Raw genomic sequence first — 13,664 nt, 5'->3', positions numbered from 1 at the left:
CCCTCAGTAATTCGCACCTTCCCGTTTATGCGGATGAGATAACGCTGTTACATGGTTGCCGACTTCCAAAAAACCGTTTGAATGTGGGAGTGTTAGAAGTGGCTGCTGCGACGTCACGGTGTTCGGCTACACGACGCTCCTGATGAGCCGCCAGCAGCTGACTATTGCTGACTATTGTCGCTTGCAGATGTTCATCGCTTCTCCTGAGCACAGGAAAGGCTTGAAAGCAGAAATGAACATTAAAGGGCCAGCATCCAATTAAAACTGAAGAGGCAATTAGATGAAACGGAAAGGTAATGTTAATCGCAGGGTTACAGCGGGATATGGGGCGGCACCAAGAGGGGTCATTACAGGAACGGCGCATGTCATGTCGCAGCTAGCGGGTTTGTGGTTTTGAGTTGCTGGGATTGCAAATTTAGGGCATTTATTTTCCACCCCTTTAACACCTTCAATGGCAGCGTAACGTCCCCAAAATACCCACTTTTGGGAGGAGTTTAATTAAACCCCGCCCCTTTGCAGAGGTGTTGTTAATGCAGAGAAGGTGACGTGATGTCATAATGGATGACGCGCTATGACGCTGAGATTATAGAGGGGACGTATACTAATTGCAACTATGGAAAAAAATAAAAGTGGGGGCTACCGTTTTGTGTCTGCAGCGCCAAGGCAAATATATGTGTTGACTTGGTTACAGACTAGAATCCATAACTTCTCTCTACCCCTTCTTTTCGATCCCCGGAGACAATACAGTTGGAGCGGAGGTGGATGGGAGGAAGTAACGCGCAGCTGCAAGATCTGACTACATTCAGGGTTGTTTGTAGTCTGTTACCGTGGAGACACATAGTTTGGCAGGAGAGCTTTGTTACACTGTTGGAACACCGCCAACAGGATCTTTGTTTCTCAAACACGTCACCATTTACATTAAACATCGTGAGATTTACACAACACTCCGCACCGGAGGTGCAAAAATCAGAAAACTCATCCACCCGAGGGAGCGGCGTCTACAAACAGAATAGTGGAGATATACAATGGTTTCTAGGAGCAGGATACATTGCACCGCTCGAGGTTCATGAATATAAAGCCAGAAGTGCAGTGAAGACCGACACAAGCGTAGCAGAAAGATGGGAGATAAATGTAATACTGCAAAACAACGCAGAAGAGAATAACTCAAGGACACATTCATGGTCTCCGAGACCCTCATACACCAATATCTCTCGTCTACACCTTCCCCCCATATCCTACTGGTGAGAGGTAATCCTCACCCTGGTTCTCCTCCTTACCAGGACATTATTGATCAGGGTTTCCATGTGAACGTCTCTCTCTGGAGGACCCAGGACACGGAATTCAATTTGTATCATGTAATACCTTGTTTCCCCTGCGGAGGCGCTGCAGGGAGAGTAAACGCTAGTTTCTAGGTTCTCATACAGACTACAGCTGTGATTGGCTTATTTTGGGGAGGCCTTAATGATTAAGAGAGAACCCCTTTAAGATTGCCACAGGGAGAGGCCAATCCTGTGCTCTTGTGTAACTACTACTCCCAGCATGCTCCGACATCCACAGGGAATGGCGGTACCACATACAGTGGCATGTGACTTGTGCCAGTCTGTACCGGGCCGCTCAGGACACGCCACATTTCAGATGCAATTGCCATTTACGATGCGCCGTCTCTCCACGTTTGTGAAGCGTCGCAGGCCGGAGCGCGGCCGCCAGTCTACGTCATTAGCCACTCACTGACCGCCAAGAACCGGCGGCACAAGCTTTACTACATGGCGCCATATTCCCTGACTGCAGTGATGGAGACATCCTCGGCCAAAGAGCTGACACTCAAACCATCAGCGAAGAAATGTGAGAAAACAAAAGAAAGAAAGATGCAAAATACAAAAAAAAAAGAAGCGAGAGATGCAGATAATAGAACTGACAGAAAATGGAGAGATAGAGAAGGAACAGATATGGAGACAAAGGTACAGGAGCAAAAGAAAAGAAAAAGTGAAAACCATTTATTCTATGCCAAAGGGGCACAATGTTTTGAGTCAAAGTGCGACCTTTAGCAAGTAGAGACGTGGACAGATAGAAGGACGGATGAATAAATAAATGTATAGGAGAAAAAAAAGTTTAATTGAAAACATCGTAAAAAAACAACCATTTATTCCATGCCAAAAGGTGCACAAGGTTATGGGTCAAAGTGTGAGCTTTTGTAAAGTAGATAGATGGATGATATATAGATAGATAATAGATTATAGATAAATAATAGATAGATAATAGATAGATAGATGATAGATAATAGATAGATGATAGATAGATGATAGATAATAGATAGATGATAGATAGATAGATGATAGATAATAGATAGATGATAGTTAGATAGATGATAGATAAATAATAGATTATAGATAAATAATAGATAGATAAATGATAAATAGATGATAGATAATAGATAAATAGATAATAGATAGATAATAGATAGATAGATGATAGATAATAGATTCATAATAGATAAATAGATAGATAATAGATAGATAGCTAGAGATAATAGATAATAGATAAATAATAGATTGATAATAGATATATAGATGATAGATAATAGATACATAATAGATAAATAGATAGATAATAGATAGATAGATAGCTAGAGATAATAGATAAATAATAGATTGATAATAGATATATAGATGATAGATAATAGACAGATAATAGATAGATAAATAGATAGATAGATAGATAATAGATTGTGACCATCCTCCTCTGGGGGAGCCGCGTTCTCCTTTTTCTGCCTCCTCTCTTCCACCTTTTGCAGATTACACTGGAGAACATTCCTGCGGCGGATTTGTCCCTGGAAGATCCTGCACCATTCTCATCAATCCTGTCTGCATCCTCGCCATGCACTGCCCATGCTGCCCCCTCAGATGACATGGGGGGCTTGCAGTCGGATTTCGGTGGTCCCTATTTCCAGCCTGACCGTCCAGTGATCTGTATTCTGTGGGCGCAGCGCCTCTGCCCAGGTGGTCGCATCCATGCAGATGGCCACTTCTGCCCCCTCTCACCTCTCCCATCAATAACCAGTAATCCCAGTGTCCTTCTGCAGACAAATCTCCTGCCCTCCCCAGTATACAACAAGCAGCACAGACTGAATCCACTGCCCCCCAGCAGTCACTGCAGAGCCCGGGGGGCACACTGACAGCCAGGGGCTACCGGCACCGCCGACCCCTGCAGAGGCAGCGTCACAAGGTGCACACAGTCATTGCATCAGATCAGCAACCCGGCACTTAGGGGGTTAACGCTCCAGGGAAGGAAACAAGACCCACATTAAGCGGAGCCGTGGAGCTGAATTGGTCATTTAACTCTTTAGTGGGTGCGTGGTTTGTGCCCCGATAAGTTTGGGAGTCCAGATAGGGCAGGTGATTTACCTGCAGTCCTATGTAAATCAAAAATGTGTCGTGACTCGTGATATGATCATAAGTGGTGGCCAATGACCAACTCAGCTCTGCTACATCTCTCCCAGTAGGAAGTGGGGGGTGAGGTAGCACATCTGTCACTTACCTTGGAGGTGCAGACCCTGCTGTTGGCCTGGTGGGCAGCTGGGGGTGAAGTTTGGGGGCCAAGCCGTTCCCCAGGGATGTCAGGTGTCTATAGTAGTGGGGGCTTTAGTGCCATGATGCAGGGGTCTCCTCCTTCACCCCAGGCTGTGGTGACAGGTGTGACTGGTGCTGAGACGCCTCCGCTCCTGCTGCTCCCGGGCCGGGGATGTGCTGCAGGTGTGTGTGTCCTGTGTGTGCGCTGCAGCGCTGCAATCCCTCCTATCCCTCCTTCTCTCGCCTTCCTCTGTTCTTCCCACTACAGCCCTCCCTCTCTCCATATTCCTCTCCATCTATTCTCTCAACTCCCTCCACTTACTACACTGCATCACCCCCTCCCCAAACTAACTCACATGCTCCAAAACACACACACATCCATACATATACACACACATCCATCCATCCACACACACATCCATACATATACACACACATCCATATACACACACATCCACACACACATCCATCCATCCACACATACATATACACATCCATCCATACACAGATACATACACAGATACATACACATCTCCGTACATACATATACACACACACATCCATACACACACACACATCCATCCATATACACACACATCCATATACACATCCATCCATCCACACACACATCCATACATACATATACACATCCATACACACACATCCATACATATACACACACATCCACACACACATCCATACACACACATCCATCCATACATATACACACACCCCCATCCAAACACACACACACACACACACACACACACACACACACACACACACACACATTCATCCATACACACATACATATACACTGCTCAAAAAAATTAAGGGAACACTCAAATAACACGTCCTAGATCTGAATGAATGAAATATTCTCATTGAATAGTTTGTTCTGCACAAAGTTGAATGTGCTGACAGCAAAATCACACAAAAATCATCAATGGAAATCAAATTTATTAACCAATGGAGGCCTGGATTTGGAGTCACACACAAAATTAAAGTAGAATTGTAATGTCCTTAAAACAAGTCAAAATGATGCTCAGTAGTGTGTGTGGCCTCCACGTGCCTGTATGATCTCCCTACAACGCCTGGGCATGCTCCTGATAAGGCGGTGGATGGTCTCCTGAGGGATCTCCTCCCAGACCTGGACTAAAGCATCCGCCAACTCCTAGACTGTCTGTGGTGCAACGTGACGCTGGTGGATGGTGCGAGACATGATGTCCCAGATGTGTTCAATCGGATTCAGGTCTGGGGAATGGGCGGACCAGTCCATAGCTTCAATGCCTTCATCTTGCAGGAACTGCTGACACACTCCAGCCACATGAAGTCTGGCATTGTCCTGCTTCAGGAGGAACCCAAGGCCAACCGCACCAGCATAGGTTCTCACAAGGGGTCTGAGGATCTCATCTCGGTACCTAATGGCAGTCAGGCGAGGGTGGGCTGTGCGGCCCTCCAAAGAAGTGCCACCCCACACCATTACTGACCCACTGCCTATCCTGTCATGCAAAAGGATGTTGCAGGCAGAAGATCGCTCTCCACGGCGTCTCCAGACTCTGTCACATCTGTCACATGTGCTCAGTGTGAACCTGCTTTCATCTGTGAAGAGCACGGCGCCAGTGGCGAATTTGCCAATCCTGGGGTACTGTGGCAAATGCCAAGAGTCCTGCATGGTGTTGGGCTGTGAGCACAACCCCCATCTGTGGACGTCGGGCCCTCAGACCATCCTCATGGAGTCGGTTTCTAACCGTTTGTGCAGACACATGCACATTTGTGGCCTGCTGGAAGTCATTTTGCAGGGCTCTGGCAGTGCTCCTCCTGTTCCTCCGTGCACAAAGGCTGAGGTAGCGGTCCTGCTGCTGGGTTGTTGCCCTCCTACAGCCCCCTCCACTTCTCCTGGTGTACTGGCCTGTCTCCTGGTAGCGCCTCCAGCCTCTGGACAGTACACTGACAGACATAGCAAACCTTCTTGCCACAGCTCGTATTGATGTGCCATCCTGGATGAGCTGCACTACCTGAGCCACTTGTGTGGGTTGTAGAGTCTGTCTCATGCTACCACGAGTGTGAAAGCACAACCAACATTCAAAAGTGACCAGAACATCAGCCAGAAAGCATTGGTACTGAGATGTGGTCTGTGGTCCCCACCTCCTTTAGAGAACCGCTCCTTTATTCAGTGTCTTGATAATTGCCAATAATTTCCATCTGTTTTCTATTCCATTTGCACAACAGCATGTGAAATTGATTGTCAATCAGTGTTGCTTCCTAAGTGGACAGTTTGATTTCACAGAAGTTTGATTTACTTGCAGTTATAGTCTGTTGTTTAAGTGTTCCCTTTATTCTTTTGAGCAGTGTATATCCATCACAGTCCCCTGATCAGAGCATCATTGAAAACCTGTGTCTAGACCTCAAAATAGCAGAGGATGGAAGACGCCCCAGGAATCTCACAGAACTGGAAACATTCTCCAAGGAAGAATGGATGAAAATCCATCAAACAAGAATTAAAAGACTCGTTTGGCTACAAAAAGTATTTACAAGCTGTAATACTTGCAAAAGGGGGCGCTACTGGGTACTAACCGTGCAGGGTGCACAAAGTTTTGAATCGGCCAATTTTCCTTTTTATAATTTTAAAAATTTAAAAAAAAAAATGAAAAACTTTTTTTCAGCCCTTTCAGAGATCATTTCATCAACTTGATTAACTGTTCACAATAACAGTCATTTTGACCAGGGGTGCCCAGACTTTTACATGTCACTGTATACACCCACTTACACACCTATATATGCACATGCAGTTACATACACCTCCAATTACACACAGTTACATTCTATACAGATATATACACAAGCCAAAAACATATTCACACAAATAGTTGAAAGAATACTTCACACACAATCTACATATATACACACAGGCAAAAAGTGAATGAAAAAAAATTTAATTTTTTTCACTTTAATGGTGTAAGCATGACTGCAGCCATTTTTTCCTTAGATTTGATAGAGCTATAGATGGCGGCGTTTTACATGCATTATTAGGACAATATATCATTGCATCTACGGTAAAAGACAGGTGCCCGGCGTATACAGGACACACTGGGTCACACTCGCACCTATGGCGCTTTCTCTGCTCTGTTCACATCTGATAAGCAAAATGTACAAATTTCACTTCACAATATTCGCTCACCTCGCAGCGCCCCCTGTGGTTATGTTTGGTATTGCATTTTCTTATAATTTCCGTAGATCTGTGTTATTCTATGTGGCTTTTGGGGGTATGAGGCGCCATAATCCCCTCCACGCGGTTATTTGTAACCGGAAACTTCCTGCGTCTCATAAATAAATTATTACTCTATATCTAAGCTCTGCTATGATTCAGTTAGCTTGGTCACAGGTGCAGAGCCCACAGTGCCAGCTACAGTGCCCCCATAATTATGTCAGCTGAGGGTCCCAAAAACATTGCCATCCGTCTACAGATCTCTAAGGACAGCATCAGTTATAGTGCCCCCATAGCAGCCCCAGCTTTGATTACTTATAGGGTAACAGTACCATCGAACATGTAGTGGCCCCTTAACAGTGACAGCAGAGTGTCCTTATAACAGGGTCATCCAACCACAGTGCCCCAATAATAGGGTCAATCACGTATCACTACAACAATGCCATCCAACCACAGTGCCCAGCGAGTGACCAACAGTTTCATTTACCCACCAGGTGACAATAGTAATGCCAGCCGCTGTGCCCCCTATAATCGATAGCCCCTTCCAAGATACGGCGATTACACCCTAGGACAGCAGGGCAAGCCGTTCAGTCTGTGGCACTGGAGAGACCTGACTGTACCCATTTATGTAATATTTCGCCAGCTCGCCATAATATGGCTGTTCTCTATAGTGTACTGCCCCTTTAAGAGCAGCTATGTAGAGGATAACACAAACAGGAGAGGACACATTAATTCTCTTTTTAGGATAAGACAGAAGACGTTTATTATATCCTTCATCAATTAGACAAAATTGGATAAAACTGACAAACTCAGAGATGAGACAAATGCACAGAGCAATGTAGGCACATCTGTGCAGAGCAAGAGAGAATGAGAGAGAAAAAGGGAAAGCAAAAGAGAATGAAAAAGAGAGAAAGACAAAAAAAAGAAAAAAAAAAGAAAAAAGAGAAAGAAAGAAAGAGTGAAAGAGAAAGAAAAAGACAGAAAGAAAAGAGAAAGAAAGAAAGAAAAAGAGAGAAAGAAAGAGAAAGAAAAAAAGCGAAAGAATGAAAGAAAAAGAGAAAGAAAAAGAGGAAAAGAGAGAAAGAAAAAGAGGAAAAGAGAGAAAGAAAAAGAGGAAAAGAGAGAAAGAAAAAGAGGAAAAGAGAAAGAAAAAGAGGAAAAGAGAGAAAGAAAAAGAGGAAAAGAGAGAAAGAAAAAGAGGAAAAGAGAGAAAGAAAAAAAGAGAGAAAGAGAAATAAAGAAAGAAAAAGAGAGAATGAGAAAGAGAGAAACAAAAAGAGAAAGAAAGAATAGAGAGACAGATGTGTAACAATGGCTGGTGTCTATAATACCACAGCCGAGACGGCTCCAGCCTCCATGTGATTCAAGTTTTACCAGATCATGGAAATCCTGTAACTTGTGGACCTGACTGGCCGGCAGTGATATTAGTATTTGCCGCCAAGGAAGTTTTGTGATAATTATTGACGAAGCATCAATCACACAAGACGATCAATGAAGACTTGTCTGATCTGCCCGTTGCCGGAGGATGCGATGAGCCGGACGTGGCGTCTCTGCTGCCCCATGAGCCGTCAATCACCATCACCGACAGCCGCGCTGCAGTACGGGGGCCACCACCTGACGGACGGATTATACCGCTGGGCGACACTTCAGACCTCCTGAGCGTCCCTTCACTACACATATTTTCTATAAGATCTCAGTAACGGGTGAAGTCGTCTTCTCTAACATTCTAATGTCCATTTTCCTAAAACGTGTTACATAAAATACAAGAGGGCCCCAACAGCTCAGGGGCCCATAGTGGTCACAGAAACTATGAAGCCCAACCTGAACCATGAAAAATCACCAAAGACATCCCATAACTAGACTTTCCTGCACCGCTTGGAATTCAGCAACGAAGGCTTTACACCATTTCTGCTGCCACCTGGCATTGAGCAGAAGGATCTTCTCTTCATACATGACCTCTTGGCTTGGAAATCTAATAGAAAAAGGGCCAAGCTAATGGTCTATGCAGTGGAGCTCAGTCATGTAGCGGGGGGCAGGAATCCAGAGGCAAGTCTAACCCGTGAAGAGTTAATGCTTTTGGAGTATTTTCCATCAAGCCACTATGGACCCCTCCCCAAGTAAGGAGATTGTAATTTGAGGACAAATTACAGTAGGTCATTTATATTTTGCGCTTTGACCTTTTATGTTATTTTCTACTTTTTAATAAAATGTTTAAAATGGAAAGCTACATTTTAAAAAAGTAGAAAATAGATGAAAAAAAAGTAATTTTATTTCCTTATCACTAAGTCGAACCTTAACCCTAACCCAATCGCTAGCACCAAGACTAACCCTAACCCAATCGCTAGTGCCAAGACTAACCCTAACCTAATCCCTAGTGCCAAGACTAACCCTAACCCAATCCCTAGTGCCAATTCTAACCTTAACCCAAGCAATCCCTAGTGCCAAGACTAACGCTAACCCAATCCCTAGTGCCAAGACTAACCCTAACCCAATCGCTAGCGCCAAGACTAATCCTAACCCAATCCCTAGTGCCAAGACTAACCCTAACCTAATCCCTAGTGCGAAGACTAACCTTAACCCAATCCATAGCGCCACGACTAAACCTAACCCAATCCCTAGTGCCACGACTAACCCTAACCCAATCCCTAGCACCAAGACTAACCCTAACCCAATCCCTAGTGCCAAGACTAACCCTAACCCAATCCCTAGCACCAAGACTAACCCCAGCCCTAAATCTAACCCTAGCTCTAACCCAATCCTAGCACTAAGACACAGCCCTAGCCCCAAGTCTAACCCTAATAATGGTTAGAAAAATGTAGAAATATGAAAGGTCACTGTCTTCATACCCCAGGATTAGATTTATCCTTAACTAATGGCTAAACTACAGAGTTGCACTAATAGAGTATATGGATATAGTAGAAGAAAATCCTCCACTTAATGGTCCCTTTAATGAAGCCAGAGAGTTGCTAGCAGTGTTCAGCTTCTATGTGTGAATGGCTACATGTAATACTACATTTCCCCTATAGTGGCCGCTGTTACTGGAGGTCTTGCAAGCAGAACCTTCATCAATCAATCGATTTCTGCACCATGGTTCAAAAATAAAAGGGGTCAGACAGTTCCAACAGGTGGGAATTTGCCCTTTTTTTTTTTTTTTTTTTAAATTGCACTCTGAACTATGATTACTTCTTATTTAGAATTTTCCGTCACTTTAAATCCTCAGTTCCACTAGAATTTACAGCTGTAAAGAAGTTTCACGTCAATGCTGACCCCGGAGTGAAATGCTGACCCCCGGAGTGACGAGGACGTGCAGATACTGAGATGATGGATCAGGACGGAAGGGGGGAGTAAAGGAGAGGATGAGACCCCTCGTGTTAGGCCACATTGTGTAAACAGGGTCACAGCCACAGAAAATTCTTTACGTAGAAAGCCACCATATGTAAGGACGTTCCTCCGCCACACGTAAGGACGCTTCCTCCACCACACATAAAGACGCTTCCTCCGCCATATGTAAGGACGTTCCTCCGCCATACGTAAGGACGCTTCCTCCTCCACACGTAAGGACACTTCCTCCTCCACCACACGTAAGGACGCTTCCTCCACCACACGTAAAGACGCTTCCTCCGCCATATGTAAGGACGTTCCTCCGCCATACGTAAGGACGCTTCCTCCACCACACGTAAGGACGTTTCCTCCACCACACGTAAGGACACTTCCTCCTCCACCACACGTAAGGACGCTTCCTCCACCACACGTAAGGACGCTTCCTCCACCACACGTAAGGACGCTTCCTCCGCCACACGTAAGGACGCTTCCTCCGCCACACGTAAGGACGCTTCTTCCACCACACGTAAGGACACTTCCTCCTCCACACGTAAGGACACTTCCTCCTCCACCACACGTAAGGACGCTTCCTCCTCCACCACACGTAAGGACACTTCCTCCACCACACGTAAGGACACTTCCTCCTCCACCACACGTAAGGACACTTCCTCCTCCACCACACGTAAGGACACTTCCTCCTCCGCCACACGTAAGGACGCTTCCTCAACCACACGTAAGGACGCTTCCTCCACCACACGTAAGGACGCTTTCCCCTCCACACGTAAGGACGCTTTCCCCTCCACACGTAAGGACACTTCCTCCGCCACACGTAAGGACGCTTCCTCCGCCATATGTAAGGACGCTTTCCCCTCCACACGTAAGGACGCTTCCTCCACCACACGTAAGGACGCTTCCTCCGCCATATGTAAGGTTGCTTACTCCGCCACACGTAAGGACACTTCCTCCTCCACACGTAAGGACGCTTCCTCCACCATATGTAAGGACGCTTCCTCCGCCATATGTATGGACGCTTCCTCCGCCTTCCTACGTGCGTTTAGCATCTTCTCGCAATAATATGTGTGCGCTAACTGAATAATAAGGAGCCTTTATGGATCTCCCCGTCAGCAGCAATCATTTGGTTCATCTACTTTATCATTTTTTCCATTTCTTCCAGTAAACGCCAACGTCTCATTAACGGAAGAATAGGCGCTCGCTGCACCCCCTAGAGGCCACCACATGTACTGCACCGATACAACAAATCACCCCCCCAAAAAAATCAGGTTTCAGATTTTTTTAATATATTTTTGGTCTATTTTTTTGTGTGACTTTTCGGACAATATCTTACATTTTTGCTATAAAAGCGCAGTTCCAGACATAGGCATAAGGAACTTAGCCAGGAAATGATCTATTGACTTCTATGGGAGAGAGTGGTGGGCATGCTCAGTGACACTGGTGTAGAGGGAGGAGCCGAGCTCTCTATTACGGATTGTGATTGGTGCGATCCTGTACTATCTTAACCCTTCCCTATATAACAGACCTATTGAACTTTGATGATACTGCCCCCTAGTGTACACGCTGAAAAGTGATAGGAAGTTGTCAGCACACTGTGACAAATTTAAAACCAGATCAAATTTGTGATTCCCTTTTTTTTCTTTAAAAGGAACATTTATCATAGCAGATTTGCTTTATCAGGACACATATGACTCTAGCAGAGCAGAGCGGCAGTGTAAAGCATGGGGAACAGATATGATAGAAGCTAGATAGCAGACAGCGCATCAAAGTAGGAACAAGGATCACAACTGTGCCCTGATAGAGCAGTGAAGAAGTGTAAAGCATGGGAGGATTGATCCCAAAATCTTCTGGAGTACATGCTGGATCCTTGGTTTTCTATAGGAGCGCCACGCCGGCTCATGTACGGCTTCCATATATCCAATTAGTCCTGGGGGGCCGGAGGTGGAGGACGATTCCATGCTGTATTAATTTTTCATACTAATGAATTACTCTCCAGCGGATTTATCAGGGCAGCGACTCCTCCAGGAAAGCTCAGAGATTCCGATAATTGTGCTGGACGAATGTAATTAGTCATCAAGGTGCTGCGGAATATGTTAGCGCTATATAAAAATAAAGATTATTTATTATTATTATTATCAAGGTGACATTAGTCCCACGGCCGGGAGGTCGGCCATAGACCGCTTTATCCAGGGGCACGCACCGTCAGGGGTTAAACTGGCCGCAGATGGGACAATGGGGCCCCGATTAGACCAAAAATTCTGCATTTATCATTTAGAAATATTGCATGGGCAATATAAAGTGTGATGCATAAGTCTGTGCACCCCTATACAGTGTGATGCATAAGTCTGTGCACCCCTATACAGTGTGATGCATAAGTCTGTGCACCCCTGGTCAAAATGACTGTTATCGCGAACAGTTAATCAACTTGGATATGAAATGATCTCTTAAAGGGTTAACGTTACAGATGACATTTCCTGTGTATTTCAGGCAAAAAAAATAAAAATAAATAAATAATAGAAATATTTATTTATATAAATAAACCCAGGAATCTCACGGAACTGGAAGAATTCTCCAAGGAAGAATGGAGGAAAATCCCCCAGACAAGAATGGCTGCAGAAAGCATTTACAAGCTGCGATACTTGCAGAAGGGGGCGCTACTGGGTACTAACCGTGCAGGGTGCACACATTGTTACATGTCACTGTATTTCAGTGTTATATGGACAGTGGGCACTATAGGGAGGTATTATTTTAATTCTTTATAAAGGTATTTATTGGACAGTTTTATTTAATCAGTGAATTTCAGGTTCATTTGGGCATCGAATATTATTATTGTTTCTGCAATATAAGGGCAGTCTTGTGGGCACTGAATGGCGGTATTATTTTGATATTGCATGAAGGTATTAATAAGATACCTATAGAGGTATTACTTGAGTACTGAATATCAATTATACGAGAGCGTCACATGGAAGTATTGCATGGGCAACATATAATCTCCATAGGTGAACACTATATGGCGGTATTATGATGATAATGTAAGACGGTATTAATAAGGCAAGATAAAATAATAAAGCTAGAGATGCCGCGCCGGCCACTGAGATAGGGTCCGTTCTGTTCACATTTCTCATTGCTGTTACTAGAAAGCAAATTTGCAACATCTGAAAGGCGAGATCTGCAATTTCTCCATCTCTATGCAGTTTCAAGGCGTTGGAACCTCAGGAGATGAAAGCGTTCAAGTCTTGAATTACAAGTATGGAGCAAAAATTTGTGCCAATTAATTTATTTATATATCTTGACATTGGTTAAGGCTTCAGTTTTCTGATACAGAACGTCAAATCGTCGGCATAGACATAAAAGGAAATAATAAAATACTAACTACCTGCAGCCACCACTAGAGGGAGCTCAGGTGCTGACTATATTAATATTCCATTGAATGCATGATCTGTATGCAGTCAGCTCTTGAGCTCCCTCTGGTGGTGGCTGCAGGAAGAAACAATTATATTATTTTTCTTTATGTAGAGCCTCCAACACCATCACACGCCTCTCCTGAAATACTCTGT

The 13,664-nt window shown here is 44.6% G+C and overlaps 1 protein-coding gene across 3 annotated transcripts in view; it reads right to left on the bottom strand.

Moving 5' to 3' along the window:
- The window catches only part of LOC143787571 (G-protein coupled receptor 22-like), a 186,538-nt gene that overhangs the window by 162,673 nt on the left and 10,201 nt on the right, over positions 1-13,664 (bottom strand). For 2 of the 3 annotated variants that reach the window (XM_077276450.1, XM_077276448.1), the window contains exon 1: positions 3,535-3,792. The exons of the other annotated variant lie outside the window; for it this stretch is intronic. The gene's annotated coding sequence lies outside the window, so the exon portion shown is untranslated. Of the gene's footprint in view, positions 1-3,534; positions 3,793-13,664 lie in introns of those variants that run through there. 3 annotated transcript variants of the gene reach the window in all.

Source organism: Ranitomeya variabilis, chromosome 8 (genome assembly GCF_051348905.1).
Source record: "Ranitomeya variabilis isolate aRanVar5 chromosome 8, aRanVar5.hap1, whole genome shotgun sequence".
Classification (NCBI taxonomy): domain Eukaryota; kingdom Metazoa; phylum Chordata; class Amphibia; order Anura; family Dendrobatidae; genus Ranitomeya; species Ranitomeya variabilis.
The sequence above is the reverse complement of the archived record's forward strand: the minus strand, read 5'-3'. Positions and strand labels throughout refer to the sequence as shown.